This window comes from Cnephaeus nilssonii (assembly GCF_951640355.1).
Source record: "Cnephaeus nilssonii genome assembly, chromosome: 12".
Lineage (NCBI taxonomy): Eukaryota > Metazoa > Chordata > Mammalia > Chiroptera > Vespertilionidae > Cnephaeus > Cnephaeus nilssonii.
Genome location: NC_137083.1, coordinates 9060842 through 9080864, shown reverse-complemented (window position 1 = coordinate 9080864; position 20023 = coordinate 9060842). Strand labels below are relative to the sequence as shown.

Sequence of the window (20023 nt, the reverse complement as noted above, 5' to 3'; positions counted from 1 at the left end):
TCTGCCCTTAACATATTTATGTGCTGCTACTGCTTATATTCCTACTAGTAGCCCGTTTGCACGAAGATTCGTGCAATAGATCTTCATTCACCTGGCTGCCTGCACCAGTTTTCTGCCGGCACCAGGGACCCAGGCCTTGGCTGTGGCCACCGCCTTCTGCCTTTTTCAGGGTCGGGGCTTGGCCCCGGGCAGTGGCCTTGGGCTTGGCGGCACCCAACATCCCTGCTAAGGATCGCAGGAGCCGACCCCCAGTGGTTTCCTGCGATCGTGCAGGCTCCCTGCTGGTGCCCAAGGCCGGGAAAGCCTCCGCCCCAGGCTTTCCTGGCCTTGGGCTTGGCCGCACCCAGCATCCCTGCTACCGATCGCAGGAGCCGACCCCCAGTGGTTTCCAGCGATCGGTGCAGGTTCCCCGCTGGTGCCCAAGGCCAGGAAAGCCTCGGGCGGCTTTCCTGGCCTTGGGCTCAGCCGCACCCAGCGTCCCTGCTACGGATCGTAGGAGCCGACCCCCTGGTCATTGCCTGCGATCCGTGCAGGCTCCCTGCTGGTGCCCAAGGCCGGGAAAGCCTCCGCCCCGAGGCTTTCCAGGCCTTGGGCTCCGCCACACCCCAACGTCCCTGCAACGGTTTCCTGGTGGGCGTGGCTCGGTTGGTGGGCGTGGCTTGGGTGTAGCGAAGGTGCGGTCAATTTGCATATTTGTCTATTATAAGGTAAGATGGCCTTTTACATGTCTCTTTACCCCACCACATAAAGGAAGGATCATGTCAATGTATCTTTATGTCTTGGATGCCAAGCCTGGGGGCTGATATATAACCATCCTAATATATAAAAACTCAGGGTCCGTAACATCCAAAACAACCGAAGGCTTGACCAACTGGAAGTTGCCTCTGTGGGCGCCCAGACACAGCACTGACTGCGGGGGCTGCGGATCAGGCCCAAAGAGAGGCCTGGAGAGAGAAGCAGAGTCTGATTCATAGACTCTGTGGCAGCTGTTGATCAGCATTTGCCTCTCTCTTTCACTCTGGGCCTGGCCAGCAGCCGCACCTCTCTTTCTCTCGGGTCTCCACTGGGGCTGCTGATCGGCCCCACCTCTCTGATCAGGCCCATTGATAGGTCCAGAGATGCTGACTGGCATAGAAACTGACCAATCAGAAACAAATCTGGGTGAAGTGCAAGGAGCCAATGACTACCTAGGTGGTGGAGCTTTTGACACTGACTGGCATGGAAACCGACCAGTCAGAACCTAATCTGGATGAAATGCGAAGGCAGGACCTAAGGTGGGGGCTGAAGAGGGGTTTTAAGGGCAACAGCTGTTTGGTGTAAGGTGAAAGAAAAGCGGTTCAATTATTTAATGACCGATTTGGCAGTATAGTGCATATGGCTGGCTGTCAGTCCAGATATAGGGATTATGTATTTTTGTCTGCCAAGAGCATCTCCTCCTGCTGAAAAAGGCTTACCCTTCCCCATTTAAGCAATCCTATCCTATATAACCTATCTATACTACTAAAAGGGTAATATGCTAATTAGACCGGGTTCACCAGCCATCTTCCAGATGTACGACTTCCTTCTGGATAAAGCTATGGTGGTAGGGGCTGAGGCAGAGGCTGTTAGGGGCGGTCAGGCCAGCAGGGGAGAGCAGTTGGGGGTGAGATCAGGCCGGCAGGAGAGGGCCATTGGGGGTGAGATCAGGCCACTAGTCTCATCATAAGTATTGACTGAATGACTATTTATAAAACAAGTTTTTATTGAGCATTTGCTAAATGCCAAGCATTGTTTTTAAGCACTTAAATACGTAAATAATGAAAAAGATCAGGATTCCTGCCCTCGGTGGGGAATGGAAGGGTGGCAAGTTGGGTAAATAATTCAGGCATTATTTAGATGACATTTTTACTTCTTCTGTATCCAGGCCTCACTAAATTACATTTTAAGTTTGGGGTATAATTTGAAGCAACTACAGTGCTGGAAATTAATACAATCCTTCATATGTCATCATATAGCTCTGCACCGGAGCCAATGTAAGTGAACTGTCAGCGTTCAAATCATGACTGTCCTATGCTTCACAATGCGATGAAACATATTTTTTGAAGCTTCAATGCAAATCTGAAAATATATTATTTCTCTCATTTTTATCCTCTTCTTTCTTGCTCATTTTTCTTTGCTTTTCTCCTCCTATTCTCTTGTGAAACAGTGTCAGAGCCCCTGCGGCTTCCTCCTGCACTCTCTGCCTCTTCTTCTGCATTTCCTTTTCCCTCTACCTCGCCAATTTTGCATTTCTGAACAGTTGATCAAAACTCATAGAGACAATATGATTTTTGCTTTCAACCTGTATGGTAAAGGTGGCGAGCAATTAATCTGAGCAAAATATATGTCACCAAGGGCTATAGATCTCATTTGGGAGCAGCAGAAAGAAGAGAGCCTAGCTTTGGAGGTCAGAGCAACCTCACAGTGTGGAAATTATTTTCATTTTATTACTAGCAAAGCAGAGTTTCAAAAGGATTAATTGCCTAAAGTCACCTAAGTCATAAAGAACGTGTGGAAAAACATGTTCTTCAGCATCGTGGTGCTTACGCCCTTACATAGAAGGGCCCACTGAAAAAAATTCTCCTCTCCTGCTTGAAGAATGCATTTTTCTGGGGGTTCATTTATTAAAACGCAATTGAGGTGTTAAAAACTCAGACTATTCCCAAATAATGGCATTACTTTAAAACAAATGGAGTCTTACAGGAATAGAAATAACCTATTATACTTGCATAACGCCAACTTAAAAATGTACCACCAGAATATGCTGTTTCTTCATTTTTCCCTCCCCACACCCCAGTCTCCACAAATGGAAATGACTCTTTCCTTGGGTCCTAGATTCCAATGGCTATGGTGTGACCAGAGAAAGCCTCTGAGTTTATCAGTGGCTTCCCTGTATCTTGAGCAATTACACAGCCCTGGTGTCCAGAACATTATCTTTTGCAGATATTCTTTTTGTCAAACTCTATCCCAAAATACAGTCAGTATTCCTTTATCTCTGTTAGTCCACTTGGCTCTCTAACCATTTGCAGTTGGGCTTGTGCCAGGATGAGCCAGCTCATAAGTCACCAAGGACCTGCTCACTGCCAAGGCCAAGCAAGCCTTTCCCTCAGTCCCAGGGCTCCTCAGCCTTCCTGATTAGATAGATAGATAGATAGATAGATAGATAGATAGATAGATAGATAGATATCCCCCAAAAAATATACACACACTTTGAATATTTAGAAAGGCAGTGTTTATTAAAATAGACAATTCATCTTCAAAATTGAGCTATCAGCTGTTACAGTGTATATACATTTTTTGGGGGACACCCTATAAATGCAGTTGCTGGGCTAATATTTATATTTAGATTTTTCCCCAGGAGCAAATTGTTAAGAAGGCCTAGCCAGATTGGCTCAGTGGATAGAGTGTTGGCCTGTGGACCAAAGGGTCCCAGGTTCGATTCTGGTCAAGGGCATTAATCTTGGTGGCAGGCTCCTCCCCAGCCCAGGCCCTGGTCAGGGTGTGTGCAAGAGGCAACAAATCAATGTGTTTCTCTCACAACAATGTTTCTCTCTGACTTTCCCTCTCTCTTCCACGCTCTCTAAAAAATCAATGGAAAAATATCCTTGGGTGAAGATTAACAAAAAAATAAAAAATAAAAAAATAGAAGGGTTAAAGGAGAAATATCCAAAGTCTTAGCCTCTAGGTTAGTGGATGTGAACCCCAACTGGGAGATCCCCCTGAAATAGAGGGACCCTGGAACAGTGGAAAATCCTCAAAAGCAGGTATGGCAGGTGACTTGGTGGTTGAACTCTCAGAGGTGTGAGCTCTTGCTCTCCTCCCCCACCCCCCCACCCCCGCTTCCTCCCTTCCACTCTCTCTAAAAATCAATGGAAAAATATCTGAACTCTCAGAGGTGTGAGCTCTTGCTCTCCCCGCCCCCCCGCCCCCCTGCTTCCTCCCTTCCACTCTCTCTAAAAATCAATGGAAAAATATCCTCGGTTGAGGATTTTAAAAAAGTTTAACTATTAATGTAGGAAGAGGAATTGGAAAGTTATACCAAAACCAACAAAAAGAATTCTAAAAACTCACTGTCAACAATTATTTCTCAGTGATTACTATGTACAGTATACCTGAGCTGAGAGCCAAGAAGAATAATGAAGATGAACCCACCATGATTCTTGTCCCTAAGGAGATGTCAGTGTGGCCTGGTAGATGAGACACATGCAGAATAATAATTGAGTGAAAATTCCAAGAAGTGCAAGCTTACATTAGGCGGGAAGTATAGCATTTCAGCTGACCATTTAAGGTGAACTGAGAAGGATATGTAGGAATCTAAAGCCAAATAGAAACATCTTACCTACCCTTGCATCGAAGGATAAATAATTAAGACTTTACTTGCCTTTATTTCTGGATTCTTATCAACTGTTTTGAGATGGAATAATCCCAGGCATTCCCACCATAATGTGCCACTTTATTAAAACAATATTGTGAGTTTACATGGGCAAGAGATTGCTAAGCCACCACCCCTCAGAGCTCATTACAATTTTAAACACCAGCATTTGCCATATGGAGGTTAACTTTACTGTAATTTAGCATTCAGTTGTGAAAGTATTGCTTAATTTCCTGAATTCTTATGAAATTATGATTTTTATCATATTCTTAGAAAACAAAGCCATATGCTCGTTTCTACTTTATTGATGCCCCAAAAACAAATATTGTGGATGAGATACCTGAACCATGTGTGCTTCTAATTCAAGGATCTTTCCATAGTTCTGAAATGCTTTACTTTGTCACGGGTATATCTGAAAGAGAGAATGTGTCCAAATTGTCTGGCAAAGGGTGCTTACTTTGATCTGTTCCTCTTCCTCAGCTTTGGCAGGCTAACACAAAGATGGCAATTTCTCCCCTGTTCGATCCTAGGAGGAAGCGTGCTGAATCATAAGAGTCCTAACTTCAGGCTGAAGGTGAAAATAATTCCTTTAGGGAGTTACCCATACATATAGTCTGCAGAATTAAGCTGATAAGCGATGACATTGCATTAGGAGGTTACAATAATAGGATCACCTTAAATTAAGTTCTCGGAATGAATAAGATAAACCTATTACTCTGAGGTTTGCCTCAGCCTTGTGAAATGCCTGGCATATCAGAGGTTCTGGAAAAATGACAAATAGATGACAAAAAAATGGGGTATTCTGATAAGGTGGTGATATATTTGAGAGTTGTTGTATATGATCCATTCTTTTTATTCAACAAATATTTATCAGCTTCTCACTTTATGCTGGACACTATTCAATCTGTGTAGTGCAAAGGCCATTTGTGGGGGAATGAGGCCGACTGGGTCCAGGGCCTTGCTCTGCTACTCATTCAGTGGGCAAGTTATTCCCAGTGAATGGGACTCAGCACACAGCTGCCAGATGTGCACATTGGACCACATGAGCTGCAAATCTCTTTCAGCTATAAAATTCTGTAAGTGTTAATATTTCTTTGATGATTTAGAAGATTCAGGATCTGTCAGTTTCCCAGAATTATAATGAAAATTATTACTATTAAGCCCATGTATTTGACATTTCTGGTCATTTAGATTTTGGATATATATATATAATAAAATCAGGTTGCTATGGTATGAATACTTGTGTCCCCCCTAATTCACATGTTGGAATCCTAACACCAGTGTGTCTGGTATTAGGAGGAGGGGCCTTTGAGAAGTGTTTAGGTCATGAGGATGGAGCCCTCATGGACAGGATCAGTGCCCTTCTGAAAGAGGCCCACACAGAGCTCCCTGGCCCCTTCTGCTATGTGAGGACACGATGAAAAGTCTGCAACCCAAAAGAGGACTCACCTGGCCATGCTGGCACCCTGTTCTGGGACTTCCAGCCTCTAGAACTATGAAAAAGGACTTTCTGTTGTTTATAAGCCACCCCATCTGGGATATGTTGTTAGAGCAGCCCGAATGGACAGAGACACAGGTATTACAAGTTATCAGTTATAAAACTGCCCTACCTTTGTAATCATTTTCTTCTGTAATTTCAGGTAAGGCAACTTGGTTCTCTTCATTGGAGATAAATATAGGGAGAGAGCAATTTATGTAGTATGAGTTGAGTACAGTGCATTTTCCTATAATTTGGTAGTGAAAAAGCCTCGTTCAAATCACATATTCACTATGACACCTATTTTCTGATGCAATTCAATCTCCTTAGAAATTGTTGGGCGAGGTATAATTATCCAAAATGCTGAGATTACTCGGTATAAAGTAGCCTACTATGGCGTCTTTATACTGAAAGCTAGTTTCCAGGCAGAGTGGAATGTAGCCAGGGCTGCTGCCCCAATGTGATATCTTACTGAATTCATACAAAAGAAATGAGCGATTTTTTGCTACATTGTTGGGGTCATGCTTGTAACTTGCCAAAGCAAATAGCTCAGTTTTCATGGAGTATGAAGGTTCTCCAGATAACCTTGGTATATTCTTATTTGGGAGAGGGGTGGGGGGCAGGTTATTTGGGTGTGTGTGTGGGGGGGGGGGTCATGTGATCCCTGGAGCTCTGTAAGCAATTATTTGCTCTGCCGATAAAAAAAAGTGTTTTGTTGCTGTAAAAAAAGGGGTGTAGGTAGTCTGAAAATAGGTTTCGATTTGGTCATTGTACTATAGTTCTGGGAAAACAGGCTGTTCTTTTGAATTTCTAGACAATAATAATTTGTTTAAGACATTTGCACAATCATGATAAGTTACACATCTTGATAAGAAAGCCTCGCATTGGCAGAGCATCTGTAGAAAGAGCACTACACAGATAACGAGCACAGTTATGTTTAAATTAAATTAAGTAGGCACCAGGGATAGGAGTAGATAGGGAAGGAGACGGTAACTGAAGCGGCAAATAGTCTGAGGCATAGAAATGGAAATGTGTGTAAACTCCGCAAATTTTAAAGTCATTTGGCGCCATGAACTATTTTGTTAATTTCTTGGACGTTTTGAATAAGCACAAATAACGATGCAATGAAATAACCGTGTAAAGAAACTAATATATGCATCAATATTAGGGAGGAAGTCTCTTTGATATGGCACTTTGGGACCGAAGGGTATTTCCTAGACCCTTGCTACTCGATGTGTGGTCTGTGGACCAGGAACTTTCAGCATCCGGGGAACTTGATAGAAATGCAGATGCTAAACCCTCTCTAGACCTACTGAATCAGACTCTGCATGTAGTCAAGTCTCCAGGTGATGGGATGCATATTGAAGTCTAAAAAGCACTGCCCTAGCGTTGTTATAACAGTTCATTCACTCATTTACTCATTCATTCATTCACTAAACATTTTTGGAGCCTGTTCCATGAGCCAGACAGTAGGTCAGACGAAAGGAGGTGGAGATAATTATAAATATGAGTAAGACGCAGCCCCTGTGCTCAGGCAACACAGTGGGCCATGTGAGATGTAGTGAAAGAGTTACTAGGGTTGTGCTCGACTGAGCGATGCCAGGGCCAGAAATGCGGCGATGCCCCAGTGTTAGCCCCCAGCACCTGAGTGTCGGTGCTGTGCTTACAATGAAGCATCCATTTTATGTAAGAACTGCTGTTTGAAATTCTAACCCTGCTATTTTGGCTTCTGTAAATGCTTGCCTGCTTAAATAATAAGGAAAATAAGACTACTCCAGAGAGGCCATAAACCTTCCCCAGACGAAGTTATCAGTGCTGGCGCCAGGCCAAGCCTTTGGTTGAGGTCTCAAAGCCCCAGCACATAGGGCTCTTTAAGAACTTGCAAAGGGGACCGGAAACACCCCATATTTGGGAGACAAAGAAGGTAAAAACATATAAATAGGGAAAGTTCCTCCATGTTGGGGCCAGAATTTGAAATACAGTTTCTCTCAGCCCTCGCAGAATAATAAAGCGTAATTCCATCTCTCTATTGCTTGGTTCTTCTCCTGTCTTCTGTAACAACAGCAAGACTGGGAGGGAAAAGAGAACGTGGCTAGCCTTGCCACATGGCATTTGGGAACAGCTGTGGAATTTGCAGGTAGAGATGACTAGTAAGAAGTTGGAGTCCAGAGCAGGGGTCGTCAGACTATGGCTGCAAACCAAACCCTGCCCTCCCTTTGTTTGGGCAAATAAAGTTTTATTGGAACACAGCCACACTCACGGTTTGCACATTGTCCGTGGCTGCCTCAGCACTCTAAGGGCAGAGTTGCGTAGGTGTGGGCGACCATGTGGCCCACAGAGTTTACCATGTCTTCTCTCCAGCCTTCTCCAGGGAAGTTTGCCAACTCCTCCCCAGAGCCTCCTGGAAACGTCTGGGTTAGAGGCGGCCCTGAGGAATTCATAGCAGTGAGGGGGTGGGCAAGACCATCCTGGGCGGATGTGCAGTAAGGAGAGGAAAGGTCAAGGTCAGGACCCGGAGACAGACACTGCTTCGTGTGCTTCCTGTGTCTCCGGGATTTCCCTGGCCATTCACATGCTTTTACTTCTTTTTCCTGATGACTTTTGTAATAGTTATCATTTCATTACACATGTATCAAGCCAAGAAACTTGCATTAGTTCAGCGAACCGTTCTGTATGTAATCTGTAATCCTAATAATTTAGCGGATTCTGCACCATAACAAAGAACTTTTACCTTTTAGGGAAAGCTGTGAGTAATATAATAGTCTGGGTGTAATTGACAGTGAAGAATCCCATCTTCTTATGAAATAGAAAGGAAAAATGTCCTTTCCTCATAAAGTTGGTTTGCCAGGCTCCCGTGGCTGTGCTGTGCTGAGGTGACTTCAGCTCCTGCAAAGTCCCTGTCGCCTCCATGCGGTCCCACAGCAGTGGTGACCACAGCTGGCGTGTTCCCCGGGCTCTGCCTCGGGTTCCTGGGAGGAGCGTGAGGCTGAGGGTGGCTGGAGAGGGAATGCAGGATGCTTCTGGAGCAGGAAATAGTTTAGGGCGGAAAAACGGATGTGTGTGTTTGAATTCTGTAAGTTTAAAAGCCAACCAGTGCCATAAACTCTTGTGTTCATCTCAGGAGTTATGCATAGGTCTTGGTGCGTGAAATAGTTTAATAGAATCACCACCACCAACAACAACAAAAAAAAGGCCTCAGGCCTCAGTTCTTCGCCCACCTTTACTAGATAACTCACACAGCGAGTGTTCAGTGCAGGGCTCGGAGGGGACGCTGGTGGTTTCTGTATGTTGAGGTGAGGAGGAGAACGAGGGTGCCAGTGGGAATCAGCTCAGCACCTTCCTGGTCACTGCAGAAATTACACTGTCACCTTGTTGTTCTACTGGTACGAAGGTGTGCTCTGTATTCTCTGGGGCCAGGCATGGTGGATGGAACCTTCACAGACATCCCCTAGTTTAGCATCCTTGTGGGCACTTCAGATGTAACAGAGCTTCGGAAGTTATTGATCTCTATTTGATGTAAGGTGCTTACTTCTGAGAAACTCTGGCAGCTCTAGGTTCGCCTGAGATTGTAGTCTAGGTCAGAGGCACTGAGTCTGTCTGCATTTCCACAAACAGCTTTCTTTTCAGCACTTCTCAGCAGTCCCTGCGGGTGCCTGTTCACAATATTGCAGTGTTGGGGTTTACAGTAGGGCATGGCTCATCTGGGCATTTGTTTATTCTGGAACTGAATGGCACCAAACTCTTTGTCACTTCTTGCTCAGAGTGAATGAGCCAGTGTTGCAATGCCCAGTTCCTTTGTGTGACCTTCCCTCCCCAACCCCAATAGCCCCTATTTTTAGGCTACTTCTGCACAGCGGGTAGAGTGTTGATGAGTAGGTTAAGGATAATCAATATTTCGCAAGTTAGATTAGTGATGTTGAGCATCTTTTCTTGTGTGTATTGCCCATCTGTAGGATCTCTTTGGAGAGATATCTATTCATGTCCTCTGCCCATTTTTTAATCAGATTGTTTATTTGTTTTGAAATATTGAGCTATATGAGTTCTTTATATGTTTTGGATATTAACCCCTTATCAGATACATCATTTGCAAATATCTTCTCCCATTCAATAGGTTGCCTTTTCGTTTTGTTGATGGTTTCCTGTGTGGTGTGAAGGCTCTTTAGCTTGATGTAGACCCATTTGCTTATTTTTAGTTGGTTGACTTTGCCCTATGAGACATATCCAAAGAAATATTTCTAAGACCAACGTCAAAGAGTTTATTGCCAATGTTTTCTTCCAGGAGTTTCATGGTTTCAGGTCTTACATTTAAGTCTTTAATCCATTTTGAGTTTGTTTTTGTATATTTTGTAAAAAGGTGGTATCATTTCTTTTTCTTTTTTTTTTCATGTATCTATTCACTTTTCCCAATACTGGTTATTAAAGAAACTGTATTTATCCCATTGTATATTCTTACCTTCTTTGTCATAGATTAATGTCAACTATAATAAAAAATAAATTTTAAAAAAGAAACTAAGGCAGAATGAAGTAAATAGCAGTCAGCTTAGCATCAAGAGTGGAAGAGGCAGGCTTTAAGCCCTGGTTTCGGCATCTATCCCAGCGGCTCTTTGAGGGCTCACCTGAGTTTGTAGCTATGCTTTCCACAGATTTTCAATGTTTGCAACCCCCTTTTATTATTGGCAATAAGTTAAGAAAAGTTTAAACAATAAAAGAAATTTCAGTGGGGAATGGGACTCACATTTTGCTCACAGTAGCTCACTGAACCCTTCCAGTCCCCATGGTGGATAGATCCTATAGATTTCTCTATTAAACAGGAAGTAACGGAGGCTTAGGGAAGTTAAATAACTTGTCTAGAGTCACAGCCAGAAAGCGATAGAGCTGCATTAGAACCACATTTTATCTGTCAGACCAGATGCAGGCCTCTTAACTACCATGCCAATCAACAGCCTGAACTTTGCATGCTGCAGATTTGATTCCCAGAGCCACCAAACTGCTCTGATTTTTGCAGTTTCTGCCTCAAGAGGAGGTATCCATTGTCACTCCCCTCCCCTATGGTTCAGACACACTGCTAACCAGGAGGTGACAGAACCTTGTGGCTTTGAACAACAAGGGCATCCTCACAAAGGTTTGCCAAGGTAGCTTTTGGCCGGCATCCCCATAGATGTGTGACTGTACATTTTCTGCAACTTTATTACAAAACATTCTCATTTTTGAAAGAGCTAAAGTCAAGTAAATATTCAGGAAACATCAAAACCAACAGAGCAGCTGCTAGAATGTGGCCACTTTCCTCACTAACATCTAGCAGCCAGATATCCCAGACCCTAATTGGAAGAGTAATATTAATGACTACCCCCAAATTTTTACTAGTTATCAAAACAGTCTTGCCCATTTCCCTGAGGTTCTGTCCTCTTGACAGCTCTTTTTCTTTCTTCCAGTGCTCTCTCATTTGCTCTTCCCAGGTCCAGGAAGTCTTGATCTATTGGGTGGTCGACATCCGGCCCTCTCCTCCAGCCTTCGAAGGCACACCTTCTTCCTGCCACCTCACATCCAATTTGCAGGGGTGGATCTGCTGAAGCCATAGGGACCGCAAAGGCTCTACCATTACTTTTCCTCAAACTTCTTCCCAGAATCCAATCACTTAAAATTAGACCCAGTGATGGGAGCAATTAGGTGCATGTCTCTCTCATGGGAGAAAGTGGCTTCTTGTAAAACTTGCTAGAGACATTGTTCTAAAACACCATGATCTCTTCTACAAAGCAGTCCAGGGAAGATTCTTACAGATCTGATGCAAAGCTTCCCTGGTGGAAAATTGAGGAATGTTTCTACAGAAATTAGGTTCCTGGGTTATCTATGCGTTTCGTTTATGTGTGCTTTCCTAATACTGCTAGTGAACAGAGAGAGTAGTTTGACTTTGACCACCAAGCTAAGGGCTCTCTATGCTCTGCAGTGTACGGACAGTGCCGTGGTAATGAGGCTAACCCACGAAACACGGACCGGGGGCCAGGCACTCACAGATTGGCTGACCCAGTCCCCACAGCTCTCCTCTGAAGATGGGGGTACTCTTATGATCCCCATTTTATAGAGGAAAACCAGGCCCAGAGTTACCGACTAACTTGCCCAAAGTCACACAGTTCCTAGGTGGTAGAGCCGAGATTTGAACCCAGGATTTGAACCACTAGCCTTAGTTTCAGAGACTGCTCATTTCCCCCCTTCTCTACCTCCCAACACAAAGACAAGGAAGGTTTGGCACTTCCTTTGCAGATCTTGTGGATTACTCAGAGAGACATTTGCCAATCTAATTTAAGGCATGCTGTGTTAAATACCACGGCAGAAACATAAAATAGAATGCTCTTAAGCTCTGGATCTTTTCATGTGGTGTTAAAAGCCATTTTGGGGGGGAACTGCTTTTCATCCCAGAGAATTAGCAACCCTTCGGATAATTGAGGAAAATGAGGTAAAGGGAGGATAAGTGTTTTATTCAACCATCTTCTCCTTATAATTCACCACTAATAAGGGTCCAATGGCTTTTCTCACGTTGCTTCCCATCAGCTCTTCTTGTCTCCACCAGTGAGTCCCTGCCTTTCCTGGAACCAAAAGTTCTAGTCCACCCCTGAGGGTTGTTGCTTTCTAACACTCTGTAACAGGGACGGTGCCCTGCAGAAAGTGTGATGTGACTTTTCCCATGAAAATGGAGATCTGGAAAGGACCAGATTGCAAATTCCCAATTCCCATCATGACTAAGTAGCCTTTCCAGATCTTCTCAAGCTTCTGCAGCTGCAGCACGGGCAAAACAAAACGTGCTTCGTCCTCCTCCTCACCTGGTGGGAGTGTCTTGAAGATAAAAGGCAATAATTGATGAGAAAATGCACTAGCCCCATGGATGAAAGCTCTCTGTAATGCTAACGTATCATTAAGCTGGCTTTATTGGGATTTCGATACGGTTCTATGGCTCAGAGAAGTAGGTCTTTCAGCAGGTAGCATGAGGTCTCAGGGCTTCATTCCAGAAAAGGCGCATTTACTGGAAATAAAGTTGAGTTAACACTATTCAAGTCAGGGACAGCCTGGAGTCAGGGGATAGATGCACCCCCATTTGGGAAGCACTGTGGGCCATGCTTGAAAGCCTCCTGTGATGGGGCCCTCCCCACCTCCTGAATTGGAGACCGTTAGACAGTGCTTTACTCGGACTGGCACTGATTCTATTTCTCCGCTGTCCCAAACTACAGGTCTACATCATTTCATTGTACCCTGCTTTGTTGCACTTCACAGATGTTGCTTTCCCCCCCCCCCTTTTTTTACAAATTGAAGGCAAGACCTTCCACCAGCAAAAGATTGTGATTTGCTTTGCTGTGATCTCACTTTATTGTGGTGGTCAGGAACTGACCCTGCACTGTCCCTGAGGGCTGCCTGCACCTAGGACATGCCCACATCTTGCCCTTCAGCTGTTTGAAGATGTACACCGCACTCACTCAGAGACATGGCTCACCCAGCTTCCTTCAGCCACGTCTTACACAGTGAGGTTTGGAATACTCTCATTCTACTCATTCTCCTCCAGACACACTGCAGTTCTTCACTAATATTGTAGAGTGTGGCCCCCAGAAACACACACAATGCTCCAGGTAGTCTGACCAAAGCAGACGGCCTCCTATCACTGTTAGCACAGCTTAAGATCAGAGATTTCTGGTAGCTTTGTTATCACAGCTACTGGAGTTGCACCAATGACATCTCTACATCTATGTCACATGTCCTCCCGCTGGGTTGATTCTTTTTCATTTTTGGCAAAATGTTACATTTATTTTTCTTAAATGAAATTCTATTGAATTTAGTGCCAGGCTATATAGATCTTTAAAAATCTACATTTTTCCATCTAGTATATTATCTACCCTTCCCAGGTGGCAAGTCAAGCTCCTGGATCTTATTTCAAAAAGGGTAAAGGGCATACCTCTTGAAATGATGTTACATTTAATTAGATCTCTTGTACATGGACAGTTTTGATAAGAATGCTCTTGCTTTTGGTTAAACCATTAATAAAAATGTTGCCTAGGATAAAGACAAGAAATAGTTTTCTATCAACTAATTTGTGCCATTTGCAGTTGTCAGTCGTCAAGTTATTTACCTGGTTTCTAGCCTGTGTTTTGCAACCTTGTCCAAAATTCTTTGCAGAAACCCCTCTTGCCCGGCTTCCCTTTCTCTGATATCCCCATCTTATGACTTTATTCTGGAAAGAAAGCACTGGGTTTAGTATGACTTGAGTTGTTCTTAGTGAGACTGGGTCGGCTCCTATGGCGCCACCATTATCAATTACCTTTACAATCCATCCCATTTATAATTTCTGGGGTCTATTTTCAGCTCATCCACTTATGTCTTAGAGAGTTTTCCTTTTCTCTTTGAAAAGTTGAGATGTTTGCCTAATGCCTTATGTCTCTCATGGAACATGCTTTCCTCAAAGACCTCTGCCAGCAGGTTGTTCACTCACTTTCAGATTTCCTCTCACCTCACGGTGCAGTTTGCCCCCCAGTGATATTTCAATTCGTTTGGAGCAGTTAGATGATCTGTCCTACCCAGAATGTCCCACCTCAGATTGTTTCCTTTTTGCAATTTTTGTTTTGTCCTTTGCAATCCAAAGACTGTTTTCCTTGGCAAGGAAGCCAGTGTAAAATGGCAAAGAAATTGTGCCTCTTTTTGGTGTAAATTAGCATCATACCATGGGCACCAGGCAATTCACTTAAGCCTTCTTAGATGTTCTCCTGGCTCTGAGCCACACCAATTTCTTTTAAATGCTACTTGCAGTCTTTAAGAGACACATATGAAAACATAAATACCTCTGACAAGGATTGCTAAGCTAACTAAGCCTATGCAGTTTCAGGGGTAGGGTGGGTTTTAAGGGAAAACACTTATAGCTGCTGCTTATGGCTGGGCTGAAACATTGGACTTTCCTGGGACAGTGGTCCTGGCCAAAGCTTGTTTCATTTTGGGGAGAATGTTCCATTCATGGAGTAGTGTTTGCAGGAACTAAAGGGAGAAGAGGTGCAGCATACAGAGATGTGGATTGGAAGTTAGGAGACCTGGGTCATATTCCCAGGATCAGTTTCTGGATAGGCTCAGAGACCTCTGTATCTTTATCTATAAAATGAGAACATTGGGTCAACTTAAATTCATCTGTAATGTCATTCCCAGAACTGTGATACTTTATCCTAATCCAATCCCACCTTCTCCATCATCATTAGCTCAAGTTACCTCACTTCCCTGGGTCATAGTTTCTTTCCTCAGTTGTAGAGAGAGGGATGATTAGTTCTGAGGTTTCTTAAATGGTCAGGGCTCACAGAAGCCTGGGGAGAAGCAGGATAGGGGTGTGGAAAAGGGACTTCCTGTCCTCCTCCTTCCCTGTTCAACCAGAACAACTCAATATTTATCTGCTGGTCTTTGGCATAAGCTTTCATTCTGAGAAAGGCTTTCATTGTTGCTTTTCTTTTGTTTTGTTTTTTTCCTATTAATGAATGCATCTTAGTACATGTCCAAGTAGCATACTATCATAAGTGACTCTGAAGCTCCCACCTAGTTAAAAAATGTGATATTAAGCTCCTTGAGAGCAGGGATCAGGACTTGCCATTTTATCTTCATTATCCTTCATGGAGTCTAAAGTAGTAGATGTTCAACAAATGCTTGTTGCATAAATATGTAATGATAATAATGATCATTGTTAATGAGCTCTTTTTCCATGCCAGGCATTCAGTGCTTTAGTGGGTTACCTCAGTTAACCCTTAAATTAAACCTACGGAGTAGATATTATTTTTTGCCCCATTTTGCAGATGCATTAGTGGAGCGACTAAGACTTGAGCTGATAAAAGGTAGTTGGATATATATTAAAACCAAGGCTTTTAATCTCTGATGACTTGGTCTTATTTCTGTCTCTGGGACATACGGAGTGAGAAGCTGAAAAGCCAGGCCAACAGGAGGGGCGTGCCAATCCGAAGATAATACCAGGGTGGGGGTTGGAGCTGTTGTGGTCCAAGGTAGAAGATCAATTCCACAGCTGTGAGTTCCCCAGACCACCAGCATCAGCGCCACCCAAGAACTTTTCAGAAATACAAATTCTCAGGCCCCATCCCAGACCTCTAAATCCGAAAAGCCAGAGGGGAGGCTCAGAAATGTGTGTGTGTGTGTGTGTGTGTGTGTGTGTGTGTGTGTGTGTGTGTGTGTGAATGAGCCCTCCAGGCAATTCTGATGCACACTGTTTGAGAACCACGGCTGTGGACCACCTTCAGGGACTTTGGTTTTGCCTCTGAAGAATAGAGAAGCTCCTGGTGTTCTCGCTGTTGGAATAAAAGTTCTCAATTTACATCAATAAGTCCCTGTTTGATATTTTTAAGATGAGGCTAGACACGATGTTTGCTTGGACTAAGAGACTGTCCGATTCCTTTTCTACCTTCTGTTTAGTCTGTAACCTGAGGCTCATCACTTAACTCTTGATTCTTTGCCTGTAAAATGTGGTTAATGATGCCTCGCTGCCTTACTGGGACGTCCAGAGAAAGGCGTAATTAGAGGTTGTGCGGCCCTGGAGCCCAGAGCGCCATATAAATACTGCATATTAGTAACCAGCTTATGACCTCAAATGCCACCTACAACCTGACACACTTAACATTTCTTCCCTGAAATGTAAAGTTTAAAGTTCATTTGCCAGTTTGATATTTGCATTTATTTTTTATTCATTCTTTAGCCCAAAATTGAGTATAGGTATGTGATTCCTTCAACCTTTGAAAAATCAGGACCACCTGAGAAAATGAACTCTCTATAATGCTTGACTGACTGTCAGACAAGGATTCTACAGAAATTTTGAGCAGAAAGGGGGGAGAGAGAGAGAGAGAGAGAGAGAGAGAGAGAGAGAGAGAGAGAGAGAACGCGCCACCCCATAATCACAAAGATGCCTATGGTAACGCTGGTTCTCTGAGACTCCAAGCTGAGGCGGTTCATCTTGTGCAAAATCTTCGTTTCCTCTCATCTTTCTAACAGTAACCCTCCTTTTCCTATTTGAGACCCTAGAAGTCTGAATAATATGTTCTATGTGGTCATTCTTTATTCAACTTAGGCAAATACTTCCTTTTTTAGGCAAGACTGCTGGTCCTGTGTCTACACTCATTTTAGATTAGATTTACAAGGCTACAGGCTAGTTTGTTTTACTCTGGAGTCAAGTTTTTTCTTCCCCCTTAATCTTAAGCAGACGAACAGCCAAAAAGACCCAGATGGAGACCCAGGAAAAGCATTTCTTTGGGGAGTTTGACAAGGGCTGAATTTCTATGGGGGATACACATGTGGGCATATAAGCAAAGATATGTGTATAAAAGAGGCTTTTATACCAACAGTGTGGTCTGAAGAAAAAAATTTAAATGCTAACTGTAGCTTTTATTTTGTATATTATAACTTTACTATTAGAGCATAATAACTGGAAAGAGGGGGAAAAACCTCCACCCTTTTATTGCCTTTTCCTGACATTTTAAATTATACACTATTACTGAATTTAAAAAATAAATAAAAAGAACAGCAGAAAAGGGATCATTCAGACCCTGAATCAACTCACTCATCTACATACAGACTTTCAAGTAAACAAGATTGTTTCTCCGAGTGCCTTATGCTGGGGGTCAAACCTTACAATAGCCTAAAATAACAAGTCCAGACATGTTTTCCTCATTGGAAATAAGAAAGACATTCAGCCATCTGCTCATGTGAAGAAAAGTTTTGCAATAAAGCGAGCAGCTGCTGTCATTTCTGAGGAAAGAATTCTAAATTCTTTGGGAGGTAGAAATGGTGCTAAATCATCACTCGGGGCACCGTCCCTTAATGGTGAATTACCTGCGAAGCCGTGTGTGTGTGTGTGTGTGTGTGTGTGTGTGTGTGTGTGTGTGTGCTTAGAAGTGCCAGGGCGGAGTCTTTTTACTAGTAGAAGCTGGCCTAATTTTACAACTGCTTGGGGTTATTCATTGCAGACCCAAGTGTTTCCTTTTCAAGTCCAAATAAGTCAAAACGAATTGGAGGAGTAATTCCCTGGAAGGGGGGAAAGAGAGGAGAGAGACTGGGCCCTCCCTCTCCTTGAAAAGCGTGGTGGAACCCAAGAATGCCTTCTGCCGCCACCACAGCCTGATGGCCATTTGCTACACGCCACAATGAGATGAAATAGTGGCAAGTCCAACCAACTGTGAGGGCTGTCAGCAAACGGAAAGGAAGAGTTAACTCCTCATCTCCCACGCTGGCACTTAAGCCTTCAGATAAGGCAAGAAAAATGGTCAGCCTGCCCCTCATAACAGAAGAGGGTCGGGCCAGAGAGATGTTCTCATTTTTCTGATTACCTATCTTCCCTGGGCTTGTCCTTTCTTATTAAGCGTAGATTGTTCGTTTTCAACATTCTGGAAGGGCTTTAAGAAGATCAATAGCTGTGTGGTAAGGAAAGAGAATATAATTTCACCTCCCTCCTTTCTCTGAAAGCCAGCTATGCCCGCATGGTGTGTGCTTCCTGCCAGCGCGGTGATAATTAATGTACAGTGTGTATTTAATCTGCAGAAGCTTATCAGGAAATAAGTGCATTTAATCATTGTTTGGATGATTCTAAAGCATTTTTAGTATTATAATGTTTAGGCGGCAAACCTCTGCAGTAAAGAAAACATGGTGTTTGATTGAATTAGGCAATTTAAAATTTCCTCTTGTAATTTTAAAACAGGAACTGTTGCTTTTCAGATAAGAAGCATTTGTCTTCAGGGATCTGGGTGGCAGTTTACTGCGGTCCCTTTCTTTTTTGAACTCACTGAGCTTTCACTGTCTAGACTACTCATTTCTCACCTTTCAGCATCTACTTTCATTCTCTTTCTATGCCCTCCCCTGACCAGACTATAAACTCCTTGAAGGTAAGCATCATCTTCTCTATTTCTTTATTTCTCAGCAGCTGGTCAGGCAGTTGTAACAAGATTGTATGTATGTGATCACATTTCATGATCTAACCCATTTCTTATTAAAATAGTAGGTTCCAGCTCATTCTCCTCGAATATCATAAAGTCATCTTGAAACACGTATGCGTGCCAGTCTCTATTCTGAAATGACCCTGACCTCATTCCGCACAATGGCCTTTAGTCAAATACTTCAGTTCTGGGCTCTTGAGATATGATATGGCCTGGGCATTACACTTAAAACGCCTGATTTGAGCCTGTGTTACTGGAATGAATGGTCTTTATCCCAGTGCCCAGGCCAGATTGGCTCATTTCTGTGTGAGTGAAATTGGGAATTGTTACCCCTTTGAGACCCTCCCACAGCTGGAGAACATCAGAAAGAGAGGGTACCCCTCTCAGATGTATATTTATTCTACGTAATACAGGGTTAATGAAGGTGACCTTTCTGAAACTTGGTTTTGGAATTTAATCATGGTCACGGATTGACCTTCAAGGGACAAATTCATGTTCCTGGTTGTTGTGTTTGCATGTGTATGAAAAACAAAGGAATCAATTTAGTATCTAGGGTGTATCATTTAAATTCTTAGAAACCCCATAATTGTAGGTTTGTGGCATGCATGTTATATGAAGAAAAGAAAAATAGCCCAATAAAATATGAGGCCTTGCTATGCTCAAAATACATCACCAAAGAGTAAAGGAGAGAGTGTTGATGATGTTATCATTTTTATTTTTAGAAAAACCAAGGGCTCAGATGAGAGCTTCCCTACATTGAGTCATTTGAGAGGGGTGTATGGTGGAGCAGGAGAAGTTTGTTGCAGATGTGAAGTGATGCAGAGCATAGCAAGCATAAATGTTTATTCTTACTCTAAATTTAACCCACCAACATTGAAGCGTTGGAAGGGAATTTGCTGTTTGGGATTGTGGGCATGAACTCCTCTCTCATCGCCATGGGGATCAGAGGCAGAGCTATGGAAACTATGGGAAGATACCCGAGCTCCCTCCTCTTCTTTGGGCAACATATTTGGCTCCAGTTTATAAAAAGTGAGTCAAAAGTTCCTGCAAAAATAAATGACCTTAGCCTTGTTCAGGTCTTGTTCCAGGATGTTTTAGCCTTCTTCTATGGCCTGGGGATGCTAAAGGATTTCGGGAAGGGTCCTGGCAGGGAGAGAAGGGACACTCAGCTGGGATGTTGTAAAGAAGTAATGAAGGGACTTATTTCCAGAGGTGTAG

At 43.4% G+C, this 20023-nt stretch overlaps 1 protein-coding gene across 2 annotated transcripts in view; it reads left to right on the top strand.

The window, feature by feature from the left end:
* Nucleotides 1-20023, top strand: part of CHN2 (chimerin 2) — a 238035-nt gene that overhangs the window by 97465 nt on the left and 120547 nt on the right. The gene's annotated exons all lie outside the window — the stretch shown is intronic.